The sequence below is a fragment of the Antechinus flavipes genome, chromosome 1, assembly GCF_016432865.1.
Source record: "Antechinus flavipes isolate AdamAnt ecotype Samford, QLD, Australia chromosome 1, AdamAnt_v2, whole genome shotgun sequence".
Lineage (NCBI taxonomy): Eukaryota > Metazoa > Chordata > Mammalia > Dasyuromorphia > Dasyuridae > Antechinus > Antechinus flavipes.
Window position 1 is genome coordinate 359,249,430 of NC_067398.1, and position 18,547 is coordinate 359,267,976.

Sequence of the window (18,547 nt, forward strand, 5' to 3'; positions counted from 1 at the left end):
GAGGAGAAGGTAGCCCGAAAAATAAAATGTGGAGAGGATCAGAAAAAAACGACTTTGACCGCGAGTAACCCTTCTCTGGAAAAGCAGGGGGCGGAATCCTGGATCTAGCCTGAGAGCAGAGGTGAATCTAGGAGGGAGAATAGAGGAGAGAAGTAACATACCGAGATCCACTCTGCCTACCTGATGGAATGAGTGCCTTTCCTCCTGTCCACGCCCCCGAGTCCATTTACTCTACCGGCGTGACTGCGGTGTGCTCTGGGCGCTTGTATGGTCAGCTATCCAAAACTTCCTGGGGTCCCTACCCGATTCTGGGTCGCGGCTTTCCCACGAACAAAAGAAGGGAGTAGATGGAAGAATGAAGAAGAGCTCAAGAAGCGGGGAAAAGGCAAAGAAGAAAAAGGAAAGAAAATAGGAGCGAGAAAGGATCTAAAGCAGAGGAAATCGGGGACACACAAACACAAATACACACACACTGTAAGCTATCGGTGACAAATGAATACGTAGCTCCAGGAACCTGAAGACACTTTTACTCAGAGCAACTCATAAACAGTGATCATCTGTTCTCTAATTGATAAATGGTCAAAGGCAGTTTTAGTAGAAGAAATCAAAGTTATCAATAGTCAAATAAAAAATGTTCTAAATCACTAGGGAAATGCTAATTAAAACGATTCTATGGTATCACATCACACATATTAGAGTCAAACTCATAGAAATGGAATATGACAATGCTGGGAGGATTAGTTACACTAATAAACTGCTGGTGGAATTGTAAACTGGTTCAACCATTCTGGAGAACTATTTGGAACTATGCTCAATAAAACTGGGCAAACCCTTTGACCTAGCAATAACTTATAGATCTACACCCCAAAGAAATCAAATTAAAAGGAAGAGGACTATATGTATAAGAATATTAATAGCAGTTCTTTTTTGTGGTGGTAAAGAGTTAGAAATGGAGGGTGTGCACATCAATTAGGGAATGGCTGAAGAAGTTATGGTATACAAATAAGATTTTGTGTTGTAAGAAATGAAGGGAATGGTGTCAGAAAATCTTAGAAGACTTACATAAACTGATGCAAATAGATCTACCCAGTCCACTCCAGCTCACTCTTATTGTCCATTATAGATCTCTCTGTCACCTGCAAGGAGGCTCAAGAGGCTGGGAGGGGAGAAAAGAGGAAAAGAAATTAAAAGAACAAAATACACAGTAACAGCAATATTGTAAGGATGACCAAATGTGAAAGACTTCAGTGTTCTGAGCAATACAAGAATCCAAGAAAATTGCCAAGTACTTATGATGAAAAAATGTTATATACTTCAGAGAAAGAGACTAATGGATTCCAACTATGCAGAAGTGAGGATTCTTTTTCTTTATCTTTTTTTAATTTAATTTTTGCCAAGGGCTATTTGGATATTTATAACATCACTCAGGGCCCACTCAAGCAGTGAGAGGTTTTTGTACCTCCTTTCAGCCCACTATCATCTGCAATTGTTTTGGCAAGGCCAGACCAAATGATTTCTCACCAACCTTATACAACTTGTGGGCAGGACATTCCCTACTCCTGAACTACATTGAAGCAGAATTTTTTTACTTTATATTTCTTGCTTTTTATTGTTGTTGTTTTTGCCTCATGGTTAATGTGGAAATATGTTTTGAATGGCTTTTACATTTCTTACATTCTAAATGAATGGGGGGGCAGGATAGGGAGAGAATTTGGAACTCAAAAATGTTATTAAATGAATGTTTAAAATTAATAGTGGATAAACAAGGAGGTAATCAGAGGAAAACTGTGACAATCAGTTCAATTTTGCACATAGAGATTAAGCCACTGTACATTGTTTTATTGGTTTCAAACAAAGATAAAAATGAATGCCACTAAACTGTATGTAAGCATCCCAATGGGCACATACTGATTTAGGAAACCACACATTAGTATTATTTATGTTTTATTGTATGTTTCTGTTAAATATTTCTCATACATTTTAATCTGGGTTGGGCAACTCTTGGGAGTGTTGTGGTCCACATACATAGATGTTTAATATCTCTGCTCTAAAGAGTACCATTTAGGACTGGATTTCCAGCTCCACTACTACACTCCCTCTTCCATTCCTGGATGTTTTTTCTTCTTTTTTTTTTTCCTACCCTATTTAGACTCATCCTCAAAAATCTAAATCCTCTGAAAAATTTGTCTTTGTTCCATATATTAGCATCAAGGTGTAGATTGCCTTAGTATAATTTATGGGTACAAACACAAGTTTTATACTTCAAAGGGAAATTAAAGATCCTCCAATCCGATGCTCTCATTTTACAGATGAAGAGAGTAAAGTCTAAGGAAAGGGGATAACTTGTTCAAGTTATTGAACAAAATTCAAACCTAGAATCCTTTGACTCCTGATCTTTCCCTACACCATAATGATGAGGTCCTCAGTAACTGGCTGCCGTGGGCACAGAACGACTGGAGCATTGATGGAATTGCTCCCTGGAGCAGGCACCAAAGAGTACTAATAGTTTAGCCTCTGTGGAGGCTTTGTGGAGATCTCCCCCTGTGGCTGGCCCCACCTTGCTGTTTCCATCCAAGAAATCCAAGTTGTCAAATCCCTGAGGTGGAATTTCCCCTAAAAATCTGTCCATAGCTCACACCATCTTTGCTATCCTCACCCAGCTCTGCTTTATTTTTACCATTCCTGGTATCTATTGTATCTCTCCATTTTTGTCTGTAACTTCTTCTCCTAAATAAACTGACCTTTTGCCAAAAAGAATGAGTTATGAATTCTTCACATGACCAAACCCCAGCACTTGGTGCCTATAATCACATGAATAAGGCAGTCATCTTTTCATTAAGTAACAAATTAGAGCTAGGAAACCAACCCTTGTTGGTCCCTATACCCCTTGAATTGTGGTAAACCTTATGGTGCCTTCTAGATGATATGAAAAGAAATAAATTCTAAAGTAACCATATATGTGCACATAAAAATAAAATTAAGAGATTAATTTCTAAAGGATAATATAGTTATTTACCAAATGTTACCCATATTCTGTTGATAAGCACCTTTTAGCCTAGTTTAGAATCCCCTGTGCTAAAGAAATCTTAGTCTAAACCAACATCTCCATTTTACAGATGAAAAAATTTAAGCTCAGACGTCTTAAATGATTTTTTAAAGACTCATACTACTAATTACAGACAGAAGGCATTTAAATTCCTGGCTGAACTGAGCAAATATGGCTGCTGCCACACAAGAGAAGCTGAGAAAAGCTGCAAAGGTCCTTTAGACCATCAGTATATGAAAATTCTTTGATTGCCAATTGATTAGAGCTCCACCTAGTGTCTCTACATTGTAACATCATTTTCAGTTTGCCCAAAGCTACATAGCTACTTTTAATCACAGCATCAATACCATTATTTTTCTGCAGCTGTATCTCTGTCATAAATTGACCTCAATTTGGTCACCTTTGGACTTTTGACTTAATCAATCAACAACATGGAATCCAATTATGCACAAGGTAAGATATTAATTATCAATTTAATGATATGAGCAACTAGTGAATTAAGTGAATTAAGAGCTAGACTAGAGATTGGGGGCAGATAGGTGTGGGATAGGTTTAGGCAAAAACCTGGAATTAAATTCTGCCACAAGTTAAAAAATACATAAAACCTGACCTCAGTTTTTTATTGATCATATTCATGAACTATGCTTAGGATTTGTGTAAGCTAGGTTTGGTTCTGAGGGAACAGTGCCAAGGTAAGGGTGAAATGGCTGGTTAGCAGTCCCATAAAATATTTTGTGTTTAAATATTTTAAATATAGATATCCTAGGAGATTCTAATAGAAATTATAGGTTAAGGAATCATATATTATTTGTTAAAGTGCTGAATCTTTTCAATTTTAAGCATTTATTTTGTTTAGAAGATAAGAGAATAAATAGCTAACCTATACCTAATCTACATTATTCATTTTTTGAAGACCTACACTCTAGCCAAACCTACGTTTTCAATGGTTTTCCCTGTAGATCCAGGACAGGATAAAAAGAGATGGAGAAAAAAAGTGTCCCACTTCTCTCTTTATAAGCCAGAATCAAACCTAGCCCAGGTGAATCCCTCCTGAGGATCTCCTTACTGGAAGAAGGTATCCTACAGACCTCAGGGCTGACAGCGACATTATTGATATTTAAGCACCTACCATATGAAGATCAGTGTGCTGAAAGAGATAAGAGTTAAATATATAATTCCTGTCTTCATGGTACATAATTCATAGTAAATCAGGCATTGTCTGCTTGCTCATCAGAACAATAAGCACTTGTCAAAGGAAACTAGGAATCTCCTCCAGAAAATCAATGACTAACAAAAAAAAAAAAAAAAAAAAAAAAAAAACCATGTCTCCAGGAGCTAGAATGTTACATTTGATTTCTTCAAGACTTTTTTCAAAATGGGAAAACCTAGGGATACATCCACTGAAGCTCATGTCGCCTCTCAATTAAAATCCTACTTTTCCTTGCAATTTAACTTTCAACATCTGGAGGGGGTCAGATCGGTAATCTTTAGCAATTTCCTATATCTCTGGGAGCAATAAAATAAAATTCTCTTTCTAATCTCTTATGATCCACAGACTTAAGTTTCTCAAACTTCATCATCCTCACTAGGAGACATCTAAAGTGAGCCAAGTGATTCATAAAAAATGATTGAGTTGCAATAAATAAAACAGGGATAGCTGGGAGATTTTCAAACAAATACTGGCTTAAGTCACAGAGGGATGAAATCCAAAGAATAGATTTCAAGAAGCAAATTTCAAATTTTTTCCCACAATTTAGGTGGGGGGGAAACCTCTATGGATGAATTTAGTCCAGATTATCAGCTTTTATTTTATATCATAAATAATCATTTATGAGAATTATGCAAAACTTTGGCATTCTGAGATGTGTCATAGTTTCTCCCACTAACATCTGGCTGGATTATTGCCAGTGGATTACTGCTCATTCTACAAAATGGAAGTTTTATTCTGTGACCTATGACTCCCAAATCTGAAACAAGCTTATTGATCACATCTGTCCAAATCTCTTCTTTTAAGAAATGAGAAAATGTATGAGACTGCCTGCCATCTAAGGAAGGAGGTGGAGGGAAGGAAAGGAAAAGTTGGAACAGAAGTATTTGCAAGGGTCAATATTGGAAAATTATTCGTGCATATGTTCTATCAATATAAAGCTATAATAAAAATTTTTTTAAAAAAGAAATGGGGAACCTGAGGACCCAAGGATGAAATGACTTGGTAAATAAGTGAGAAAAAAGGGATCTGAATTTAGCAATTCTGACTCCAACGGCATGCTGATATTTTGAGAGTAAAGAGCAAGTGTAAATAAGATCAAAGTTTGGAGTTTTAAAAAACACAAGAAATATTATAAAATATGATTATTGTGTTAATTGGTTTTGCTTAGCTATTTTTCTAGGTAATAAGGGAAGGTTTACCTTGGGGGAGGTGACAGAGGGAAATAGTAGGAAACTTGGATGTTTAAAAGGCACCAATAAAACTTCAATTAATATCACAAAATGAAAAAAAAAAAAAAAACACATAACCTTATATTACCTAGAGCCTTCAATTGCCCAACTGAAACTACTCTGGGGTAGAAACTAAATATCAGGTATAAGGGTGATTTTCAGAAAAGATAAGATAATTACATAGAAATCAGTGAAATAGAAGAAATTTGTTACGAATTGGAGTAATTGGAGTAATTCATCTTAGCCCTAATCCAAAACATCAGAAAGATTTCCCCAAGGGAAGGCCAGCATCCATCCATCTTTGAAGGTCTCCTGTCTCTGAACAAATAGGATAATTAAAAGTCTAGAAATATGTTCTATGGTCTTGGATAAGTTATTTTCACTCAAACTTGTGTTTAAAATGGAACGCCATATGTTTTCTCCAAATCTTCTCTTCCAAATTTCCCTGTTACTATTGAGGTCACCACCATGCTCTCATTCATCTAGGTTGCAACCCCCCTCACTCTACCTCATCTCAACTATCAAATCAGTTATCAAATCATATCACTTCTACCTTCATTCACATCTCATATACACATATATCTCTTAGTGTACACACACACACACACACACACACACACACATACACACACAGATAGAGATACAAATTTTTATCAGTGTGTTTATCTGTCAAGCCAATTTTCTTTTCTCCAATAGCCACATTTCTAGTTCAGGCTCTGATTTCACACCTAGGCTATTGTAAAAATTTCTTTTTTTTTTTTTTAATAGTATTTTATTTTTTCAAATACATGCAAAGATAGTTTTCGACATTTATCTTTGTAAAACCTTGTGTTCAGAATTTATCTCCCCTTTTCCCCCCTTTGCCTCCCCAAGACAACAAGCAATTCGATATAGGTTAAACATGCATAATTCTTCTTAAATATACTTCTATATTCATCATGCTGTGCAAGAAAAATCAGATCAAAAGGGAAAAAACACAAGAAAAAAAAAAGCAAACAACAGCAACAAAAAGATTAAAATACTATGCTTTGTTCCACTTTCAGTCTCCATAGTTCTTAGATGCAGATGCCACTTTCCATCACAAGTCTATTGGAATTGCCTTGAATCACTGTTGTTGAAAGAGCCAAGTCCATCACAGCTGATCATCACATAACCTTCTTGTTACTGTGCACCTTCTTGGTTCTACTCACTTCACTTAATCTCCCCAGGCTTTTTTGAAATCACTCTGTTCATCATTCCTTATAAAACAACAATATTCCATAATATTTATATACTATAACTTATTCAGCCATTCCCTAACTGATGGGCATCCACTCAGTTTCCAGTTCCTTGCTACTACAAAAAGAATTGCTACATTTTTGCACATGTGTGTCCTTTTCCCTCTTTTATGATCTCTTTAGGATACAAACCCAATAATGACACTGCGGTATCAAAAAATATACACAACTTTATAGCCCTTTGGACATAGTTTCAAATTACTCTCTGGAATGGTTGGATCAATTCACAATTTCAACAACAAAGTTTTAGTATCTAATTGTGATTCTAATGAGTAACCATTTATAGACCACACACTATGAACAAAGAACTTAGCTAGGCTCTGGCAGTAACAGTTTAGTTCAGAAGTTCTCCACTTTTTTAATATCATTCCCTTTTGGCAAACTGGGGAAACCTATAAACCCCTTCTTAAAATGTTTTTAAATACATAAAATAAATTACAAAGAACTATAAGGGAAACAAGTTATTTTGAAATAAGTTAATAAAAAAAATTTTTTTTAAGGTTTGCAGACCCCAAGTAAAGAATCATTGGTCTAGCGAATAGAAAGTCAGCCTTGAAGTAAAGAAATTCAAGTTCCACCTCTGACCCATACTAATCAAATGACCCTGGCCTAATCACAAAATATCTCAGGGCCTCAAGCAACCTTCTAGGTTACAAAACAGTTGCTTATCTCTTTTGATAAAAAAAGAATTTCCTCCTGAAGAATTTTCTGCCTGAGAAATCTGGTTAAAAATATTCCCCCTAAATGACAAGTCACTTTAAGTCACAGCTTAACACAGTGCATGGCACATAGCAGGCATTTAACAAATATTGATTGACTGATTAATCAATTCTTCCATAAAATTGGGGAGATTGGTGTGATTCCAGAAGACCAATAATGAAGTGTGCAACCCACCTCCTGATTGAGCAGTGAGAGATTCAATATGCAGAATGAGACATACAATTTTCAACATGGACAATATGAGAAATTTGTTTATTTATACAATTTCATTTTTCTTTTCATTTTCCAAATGAAAGAGGTAAAAGAAAAAAATATTAATTGAAAACTTAAATTTAATTAATAGCAAAGTAAAAAGGGAATTTAACTAAATGGTCTTTGGGGTCCCTTCCAAATCTAGATCTGCTAACATGATTAATAATGTGGAGGTAATTTGGTTCTTTTCAACAATGAGGTAATTCAAGGCAATTCCAATAGATTTGTAATAGAAAGCACCACCCACATCCAGAGAGAGAACTATGGAGACTGAATATGGATCAGAGCACAGTATTTTCACCTTGTTGTTGTTGTTGTTGTTTGTGGTCCAACCTTCTCTAAGTGGACCTTGAGCTTGACCACGAAGGATGATTACATTTGGGAAGAGGGACATAAGGAAAATCAGGGAGGAGGGATGCCCATAATATCCTAAGGAAATGGTGTTTAGACTAATCTAGTGTGAACTAAGGGTTCCTCTAGGGGGGAAATAGGAGAAAGGGTAAAATGGGAACTGGGCAGATTATGGAGGGCTTTGAATGCTTGCAGAGAAGTTTTGGACTCTATGCTCAGGGTAGTGGGCAACAAAGGCAGGGCTTTGAGTCTGGGATTATGCTGCTCAGGCCCTGTGTGATACAGGAATTCTGAGAAGGCACTACAAATTCCTGTGATTGCAGCTGAGAGGCTACTACTGGTCTGTCTTAAGAAGAGCTCTTCTAGCATCAATCATGGCTTTAGCTACAATCCCCAGAACTCATAAAGCTAGGAGCTCACTTACCCACAAACCCCCTGTGACAATGAACCAACTTCCTAATTTCCTCTTCCTTCCCCTATTTCATCCCTATTTTTCAAGTCTCTAGCATCCCCTAGAGCCAACCTCCTAAAACAACAAACAACTATAACCAAAACAAAAAATTGAAAACAAAAATCTTCCTAGCCGTTCTCTGCTTCCACAGCTTCATCTCGCTCTCACTTGTCAGATCTTTGCAATGGGTCTTCAATCCCACTATTACTTGCTTCCACCAAGTCTCAATGTTAAAATCCACTGACCTTTTTTCAGTGTTCTCTGTTAGGTATTTGGAACAGTTACTTTTATTTATTTGTTTGTTTATTTTTGGCCAGACAATCAGAGTCACACAGCTCACTGTCAAGTGTCACATTTGAACTCCAGCCCTCCTGATTCCAAGACAGGTCTATCTACTTCCCCACCTAGCTGGTCCTTCCCTTACTTTTAGATGTAGAAAGAAGATGAGTAATACCACCCACTGCCTAAGTTTGTAATACTGTTCTATCTTGACTTTCTTCCTTCTTCTCCAACAGGTCTTTCTCCTATTCAGGGATATACCTTCAGGACAGTTTCCTGGGATCTATTCTCTCCTATCTCATTTTACCAGCTCTTACCAGAGCTTATTGTCTGTAGGTAGATGTCTCCCAATCCTTCCCCTCTCAGTCTCTGAGATCTACTCTTGACTTAACAAATGCCTGTTGACCATCTACTGACTATCCCATAGATAGATCAAACTGGAGCTGTCCAAAACAAAATTATTTATTTCCCCTGCCCTCTCCAATGAATTCCTTCCCAAATTTCTTTCTGTGAAAGACACCATGATTCCTCCACTCACTGAAGTTCTCAACCTCAGTCATCTTTGAATCTTCTCTTCCCTTCATCTTTTCATATCCAATTAGTTGCCAAGCTTTGCTAAGTCTGCTTCCTTGTCCACCATCTCTCTATTCATATATATGTCCCTTTTTCTCTATTCCCTTAATCACCACACCAGTTAGTCTTCATTTATCCCCTTTCCTGAGATTATAACCTCAACTTCCTCATTTATCTCATTGCCTTCAGTCCCTCCCTTATCTAATTCTTCCTCCTTACAGTTTCCTAACATATTCCTAAAGTAGAGCTGACAATGTCACTCCACAGGCTCAAGAAATTGTCAAGAAACAATCCCCAGATAGATGGATAAGTGGCTAGAGAACTGGCCCTGGAGTCAAGAAGACCTGAATTCAAATTTAATCTCAGATACTTATTGGCTATGTGTGTGCTTGGGCAAGTCACTTAACTCCAACTGCAATAAGAAGGAGGAAGAAGAAGAAAAGAAGAACAAGAACAAGAAGAGGAAGAAAAACAAGAACAAGAAGAAACACAAAAATAAGAAAACCCCATCTTTTGTACAAGCTCACTCCATTGCCTCTGGAATCAACTACAAACTCATCTCATTAGCACATACCTATATTTCAACCAAATGGATCCATTTACTGTTTCCTTCACAATCTAGTTCTTTCTACAATCTATACCTGGAAGTTTGTCCCTCCTACTGGAATTCTTAGCACCATTCAGTGTAAGTAATTTCCAGGTTTTTTCCCATTTCCCTTGGTCGTTAGTGTTTTTCTCTCCCACTGACTCCCACCTTCACTTCCTTCCTATTTTGTGTTTCTTTATCTGATGATTAACTTTGTTGTTTAGTTTGTATTTACTTATGCTATTTCTCCTCAGTGACTATAAACTCCTTATTTGACTTCTTGTATTTCTAGCTTGGCATATTTTTTGTTTGTTTAATTATTTCAATCCTGTCCTACTCTTCATGACCCTATGGACCTCTGTCATGGAGTTTTTCTTGGCAAACTTACTGGAGAAGTTTGCCTTTTTCCTCTCTGGAAAAGTTTGCTACCTCTCTAGTAGCAAAGAAAGATTTGCTGTCTTCAGGCTGCATTTGAACTCAAGGTCTTCCTAACTCTATGTCCAGTACTCTAGGCATCATGCCATCTGGATGCTCTATTTAACATTTAGGAAGTCTTTAATAAATACTTGTTGAATTTAGTTGATTTGAATCTCCAGCTTCCAAAGAAAATTTATAACCTTTGTAGAAATCCCACTTTGGGGTCAAATTCCTGAATCAAGACTTCTTTGATTTGAATGTAAACAAGTATCCCCTGTTTTAGACAAGCATCTATACATGAAAATCCATAACAAAACAAAAGATAAATCACAGAAGACTAACCACAGGAGAAATGCATTTACTCTGTGATTCCTTTGTGTAGTAAACTTCTTAAGTGCGCCTCAAATGTGACAACTTACAAAAATTCAATTTACAAAAACTTGTTGGTCAAGGACACTCTGCAGCCCACCTAGCATGAGTTAGTGGGGATCTGTCAGCTGCTGGAGGCCCCTTCCTCCAAAGGTTCCTAATCTCACTCCATTTATATCCAGTTATAGAGTCTGGAAAGGTTGAGCTAAAGTGATCATTGTTACCAATGGTCTATGAATAAACTGTCTGAATTAACCCCATGTTTCTGCTGGGAAGAGTCCAGCAGTTAGAGAGGAAGCCTGACCTCCTAGAAAAAGGGGGTGGGAACAGTTTAAGAAGAAGTGGGGGGAAAGAGTCATTTTGACTGTCCAAACAATTGTCTTTGGATTCAGGGCTCAGACCACAACAGCCTTAGGACCTGTTTGGGAATTCATAGGAGAAAGGGATAGCCATGAATATACTCACTTGACTTGAACCAGGGGGTTGGGGCTGCTATGACAGATAGGGGCAGGGCAGGTAGGAGTGTTTTTCTTAGCAAAGTTCCTGGAGTTCCTTCTCTGATGGCAAACAGAAGTTTGCTGTTTTAGAGTTGGACCAAGAATTAGGAAAACCTAACTCAAATCTTGCCAGAGACACTTTATAGCTATGTGGTGCTGAGCAAGTCACTTAACTTTTTTCTGACTCAGTTTCCTTATCTGCAAAATGTGGATAATAATAGTATCTAATTTTGGAGGTTGTTGTGAGAATCAAATGAATGAGATAATGTGTAAAGTATTTCCAGACACTGAAGTACTATACAAATGTCATATCCCAGCTCATCCTTGAACATAGTGGATGTTAAATAGATGGTGAAATGATTGAGAACAGAGAGGTAGAGAGTATAATGGAAAGAATCCTGGAATGTATAGGGAGTGAAGAGGTCTGAATCCTAGTCTTGGTCTCTGACCTTCCAAGGATTTAGGTGAATTATTTCCAGGCCTCATCTATATAACAAGGAGCTTGTAGGGGATGGCTAAGGTCCTGTTAGAGAGCCCTAGAATGCGACATCCCAAGAGGAAGAATGCCTGTGGAAAATGCCTTGGATTGGGGCCAGTAATGAAGTCTAGGAGAAGGTGGAGCAAAGCAGACAATCTAAGTGACCTTTGTTATTCAGGGCCCAGGAAGGCTGTTTAAAGCACTAACCGACATTTAGGGATTGTGCTGAGTCAGGACTTCACCTCTCCTGGGACTCTGGCACCTAGAGATAATTGTTCAGGTGGGCTACCTGGCTGCCTGCTGGTACGTTGCTGGAGAAAACATGGCAGAGTGGAGAGACCTTTGGCTTGGGAACTAGAGCACCTGGGGCTCACAGAGTCTCAGAGGTGGGAGGGAACTCCCAGGCCATCTAGGTCAGCTAGCTTAGCAATGACTGATCAGTACTTCCAGCAAGTAAACCTTCCCCAAGAAGCCCATTTCACTTTTAAGGAACGGTTTGGGAATTTTCCCTTCCCTTGAGTCGAAATCTCCCTCACTGAAACTTCTGCCAGTAGCTTCACATTCTGCTTTCTGGGACCAAGTATAACAAATTTAATCCCTTTTTCACTGTGAGAGTACTTTAAATACTTGAAAATTGTCACTTAAGTCTCTTGTTCAATTATCTTTTCTTTTTTCAAGTTTCATTTCTACTAATTACTACCTGTGGGACTTTGGACAAGTTGTAATCCCCTTCCAACTGTGTTTCTAATTTTTTTAAACTTTGACACCATGCCTCAGTTGCAGTCTTATCCTAGAAATTCCCTCAGCATCTAGGGCTTCTTTTCTCTGGAATACCCATCAACCTTTATAGTCTTATTACCCTGGAACATCCATCTGCTATACTGACCCTTTTCTACCATATCTAAATTCCTCCTGGGGCCTTTTATTTTGGAGAGAGGCCCAGTTTACCCAGTCTTCGTTCCCTTCCCAACTATGCTTCTGGCTTTCTGAACTTCAACACCATGTCTCCCTCTCCTCTCCCCTTCCCAATTATTTATCTGTGTTGCTCTCTCATTAAAATATAAGTTCCTTGAAAGCAGACTGTCTTTCTTTTTTTCCTATATTTGTATTCTCCACACTTAACATAGTGGTTGACACATAGCAAGTGCTTTATAAATAATTGTTGCTTTGCCTTGCCTTAACTGGGATCTCAGTTTCTTTATCTATAACATAGGGAACTTGGACTAAATAACCTCTAAAGTCTTATTTATCTCTAAACTTTCGATAATGAATCAAATATAACTGTGACCCTTGCACATAAATATGCTCCACTGCCTATTTTTTTTGACCATTTTAGCTTTACTTCTTTCAAAATCTTTGATAGATCATTCAAAAACAAATGCAAAAGACAAAAAAGACAAAGACAAAATGGGAAGTAACGATTAGCCTCAATTCAAAATTTATCCCTGTCCAGGAATTCATTAGCAAGCAACAGAGATTAAGAAGGTAATTTAAGATAGAAGCTGTTCAATAGAAGAGATGAAAGTACTCGAGGGAAACTTGGTCAAATTCAAAATTTTGCTGAGGATACATTCTGTTTCTTCAAGTTCTGAGACCTGATTGCATAGTTCAACCATCTTATCTGTAAGGTATATTCCCACAGTCTTTTAGGTTGTATTGACTTTACTTGATTTATAAATTCCCCAAGACCAAGGCCACGCCTTCTCTTTGTTCTGTTTGAACTCTAGAGCCACAAAGTCTAATTCAGCAGCTGCAACCTGATGAGTGATCTGTGAAAGAGAGGAAACAGAAAAGGATTGTGTATGATTTCCCACCTTCTTCTTTGAGTCACTTGATTCAAAAGAAAATAGCGAATGATGGTTGGAGGATAGACTAACACTATCTAACATGATTTTGGTTAGAAGTCCAGTCCAACAATGTTAGTCCTTGAGAAAACAAACATTTATTTAATTCAAACTAGTATGGAGTAACTATTATGTTTCAGATTCTAGATGCTAGAACAAATCTTATTTTATATAAGATTTGTTCTAGCATCTAGAATCTGAAACAATAGTTTGAGTAAGATTTGTTCCTTGGCCTTAAGTGTGATAAGACATACATTTTAGGGACCTTTAAGACTTTCAACTGATTCAGTAATTGTAATATCATTGACGCAAATACTCCCTTTTGATAATGAAATCCTGACCTATTTACATGACATCCAGTAGGATTCTTTGTTCAAGTCCTCCTTCGAATCCCCTGTGCATCCTAGCAATCTCCTTCATGTCTTTCAATGTTCACTAGGTAATGTTGCATGTTTTCTGTTTTCCCTTGCTCATCCTATATAACCAGTCTATCTCCTTTTCTAATTATACATTTTCTGGATGCTACATTTTATGATATTTCTTACACAAAATTTAGTAATTACATTCTACAGAACATGCCTGCCATACATCTCACCATTGCCTTTTGTGTCACTAGAAGTAATGAAAAAGTACATTGTGCTAAACAACTGGAAATGAGACTCTGCCCTTAAGGAGAATAATAATAATAAATAAATAAAGGAGAATAAGCCTCTCAAAAAGGAGAAGACAAAATATTGAAGACTACTATCTAGGGAAACGTTATTTAGTTTTGAAATTAATTGTGATGGTGAGTGGATTCATAAGTTGAGAAATTAAAAGTTATTGGCTTCAAAAGTTCATTTGTATCAGACCAAGAAAAGCTATCTCTCCTCAACACAAGGACTACACAGTCAGGAGAGACAAAACAATGAACAACAACACAAAAAAAGTACAGTGATGTGGTCCCAAAAATATTACTGGTGTTCTTTCTTAGAAGAAGATTTGACATTTTGTAATTTTCCCATTTTACAATGGAGTACATGACTATAACCCTAGATATTCTTTTCCTTCGATTCTTTAAATAATAGTAGGTGTATAATGAATGAATGAAAAATAAAAATTTTATTTTTTGACCATGACAACCCATGATGACATATACAATACAACAATTAGGAAAGGATACAAGATAAAACACAGGTATTGTCAAATTGGTTGGCAAAAACAATACGAACAAGATCAGAAAAAAAGCTCATTTCTCAAATACATAAATAAAGAATTGAGTCAATTTGTGGAAATAAGAGCTGTTCCTCAACTGATAGTCAATGATTATGAACAGGCAGTTGTCAGAACAATCAAAGTTATCTAAAGTCATAAGAAAAAGTTCTCTAACTCACTATTAATTAAAGAAATGCAAATTAAAATAACTTTGAGCTACCACCTCATGCCTATCAGAGTAGATAAAATACCAGAAAAGAAAAATGACAAATTTAAGGGGGTGTGGGAAAATTGGGACACTAATGCACTGTTATATGCAACCATTCTAGAAAGCAATTTGGAATTATGTCTAAAGAATTATAAAAACTCTCTGATCAAGCAATACTACTACTAGGCCTTTATCCCAAAGAGATAAAAACAAAAATGAAAATGACCTATGTGTACAAAAGTATTTATAGTATCTCTCTTAGTGGTTGCAAAGAATTGGAAATTGAGGATATGTCCTTCAGAGGCTGAACAAGTTGATATATATGATTGTGATGTAATACTACTGGTGCTATAAGAAATGATGAGCAGGATGCTCTCAGAAAAATATGGAAATACATTAACTAATTAATGTAAAGTGAAATAAGCAGAAAAAGAAGAGCGTTGATTACAGTAGTAGCAATATTATATGATGCTCAACTGTGAATGACTTAGCTATTCTTAGCAATATTGTATATCCAAGATAATTCTGAAGGACTTACAGTGAAATCCATCTCTGGAAAAGGAACTGATGGAAAATGAATGCACATTGAAGAATACTTTTTATTTTTTTAATTTTTTATCAAAACTTTTTATTTTCAAAATATATGCATAGATAATTTTCAACATTCACCCTTGCAAAACCTTGTGTTCCAGATTTTTCTCCCTTCCTTCCCTCCCCCTTCCCCAGTTGGCAAGTAATCCAATATATGTTAAACATGTGAAGTTCTTTTATACATATTTCCACAGTTATCAGAAGCATACTTTTTTAAACATTATTTTTCTTGGGTTTTTTTATACTGTGCTTTCTTTTACAACATGACATAGAAATAAATTTTACATTGAGAAAATTCAGTTAACTCCCATCATAGGAGTAAAAAGTTTTCACTAATGAGAAGTTTTGCAAAAAAGACAGCTGTTCCGAGATAGAAAACATTATGAATAAAAGAAGATATTTTCCTTTTGCTAATTACAGAGACTTCTCTTAGCTAGTAAAGAAGTCAGGAGAGTATTCACACATGTATGTGTATATATACACATGTATATGTATGTATACATCTATATACATATTTATATAAGGTATATATAAATGTGTACATTACATATTTTATGTGTATGTATACATATATATAAGTATGTATAGACTGATATATACATACTTATAATATACATCAATATTACATTTATATAACTGTATGTGTACATGTATGTACTATATGTATACATACTTGTGTGGTATATGTATGATAAATATGATGTGTATATGTATAAATTTATGTTTTCTATGTATATATTTGTGTGTTTTCTATGTGTATATATGTATGTGTGGGGTGGGGTATGCATATATTTTATCAGGAAGACTTTGTTCTGGAAAAAAAGGAAAAAGGTATTAACTGAGACCCTTCAGAGAGAAAGTTAGGTATAAATTCATAGAAACTCAGAGCTGCATGAGCCCTTATAAAAAGTACTCAGCGCAGGAATCCTCCCTGTAGGTTCCTTGGTGAACATCCAAGTTATACTTGAACACTTTTAGTGCCTAGAAGATATGCCCTTTACAAGGAGGTGTACCTCATCATTGGATAGCTCTAATTATTAGAAATACTGTGTATAATAGGATAATAGATCTAGAACTGCAAGAGACCTCTAGTCCATTTTACAGATGAGGAAACTGAGATATTGAGAAGTTAAATGACATTCCTATAGCCATAAAAGCAGTAGGTTTCAGAGACAAGATTTGAATCCAACAACATTTGATTCACTGAAATTTTCTATAGTCAAGCTGGCACTAATTTTAAGCAAATGAAGGTCCCACGTGAGCCAGCCAAAGTAGAAGCAGAGTCAGAACCTTGGTGAATACTGGGAAAAGCCTCAGACCAAAGAAATCTATCTATTATTCTTAACTTAGTTTCAATAGTTATTACACAGGATAGTTAAATAGATAAGCAGGGAAGACCAATTATTAAAATCAAGGTATTGGGAAAGCCTATAGGAAATATCAATTAGAGAAATCTTTGAAAGAATGCATTTAGTTTTCCTCTCAAGTGACTCCTCTGACTGGAAGAATGATTTTTAAGGAACTCAGTAGGTTGTCTTTCAGGTCACTTTGACTAGAGACAGAAGAATGTGATGAAAAGAACATTGGATTTAAAGCCAGATAACTTGCATTAAAATCCTACTTCTGTCTCTTGCTATTTATATGGATTTAGATTAATGCCTTAAACTTTCTGCCTTAACTCCCTCGTTGATAAAATGTAGAAGAAGTTGGAAGACTGAACTAAATTACAATAAAATCTCTTCCTGTTCTAAATTTATGACTCGATGACTCTATCTTTACTATTTGGCAACTAGATGTCACAATGGATAAAGTGCAGTACTTGAAGTCAGGAAAGTTTGAGCCCAAATTATCTTGCTTCAGATGCTTACTGGCTGAGTGATCCTAAGCAGGTCATCTAAATTCTCGGTGACTGCTATATTTCTTAAGCTGGATATTTCACCAGCACCTCAAGCTCAGCCTCCACCAAAATGAATCCATTTCCCCCTCCCTTAACCTCAAAATCTGACCCTTTAACCAACCTTTTTATTGATGATAGCGTTTTTCTAGTCATCAATACTTGGTTTAGTCTTTTAAATCTTCCCTCACCTTCACTGCCCATATTTAATCATTTGTCAGGTTCTATAGCTTCTATTTCAGCAATATCTGCCAAATATGTTTTCTCTCCACTCTCACAGCCATCCTTTTTCTTTAAGAATTCATTGCTGGAATAAACTGGGAAAAACATTTTTACATCCAAAGGATCTGATAAAGGCCTCATTTCTACAATATATAAAGAATTGATTCAAATTTATAATAGTTCAAGCCATTCTCCAACTGATAAATGGTCAAAGGAGATGAACAGACAGTTGATGATGAAGAAATTAGAACTATTTGTAGCTACATGAAAAGGGTGTTCCAAATCACTATTGATCAGAGAGCAAATTAAGACAACTTTGAGATTCCAGTACCCACCTCTCAGATTGGCTAAGATGACAGGAAAAGATAATGATGAATGTTGGAGGGGAAGTGGGAAAAATGGGGCACTGGTGCATTGTTGGTGGAACTGTGAACTGATCCAAACATTCTGGAGCGTGATTTAGAGCTATGCTCAAAAAGTTATCACACTGTGCATACCTTTTGATCCAGCAGTGTTTCTACTGGGCTTACATCCCAACGAAATCTTAAAGGAGGGAAAGGGATCCACATGTGCAAAAATGTTTGTGGCAGCCCTGTTTGTAATGGCCAGAAATTGGAAACTGAGTGGATGCCCATCAATTGGAGAATGGCTGAATAAATTGTGGTATATGAATATTTTGGAATATTATTGTTCTGTAAGAAATGACCAGCAGGATGATTTTAGAAAGGCCTGGAGAGACTTACATGAACTGATGCTGAGTAAAACAAGCAAAACCAGGAGATTGTTATACAATGCAACAACAATACTATACGATGATCAGTTCTGATGGACATGGCCCTCTTCAAGAATGAAATGATTC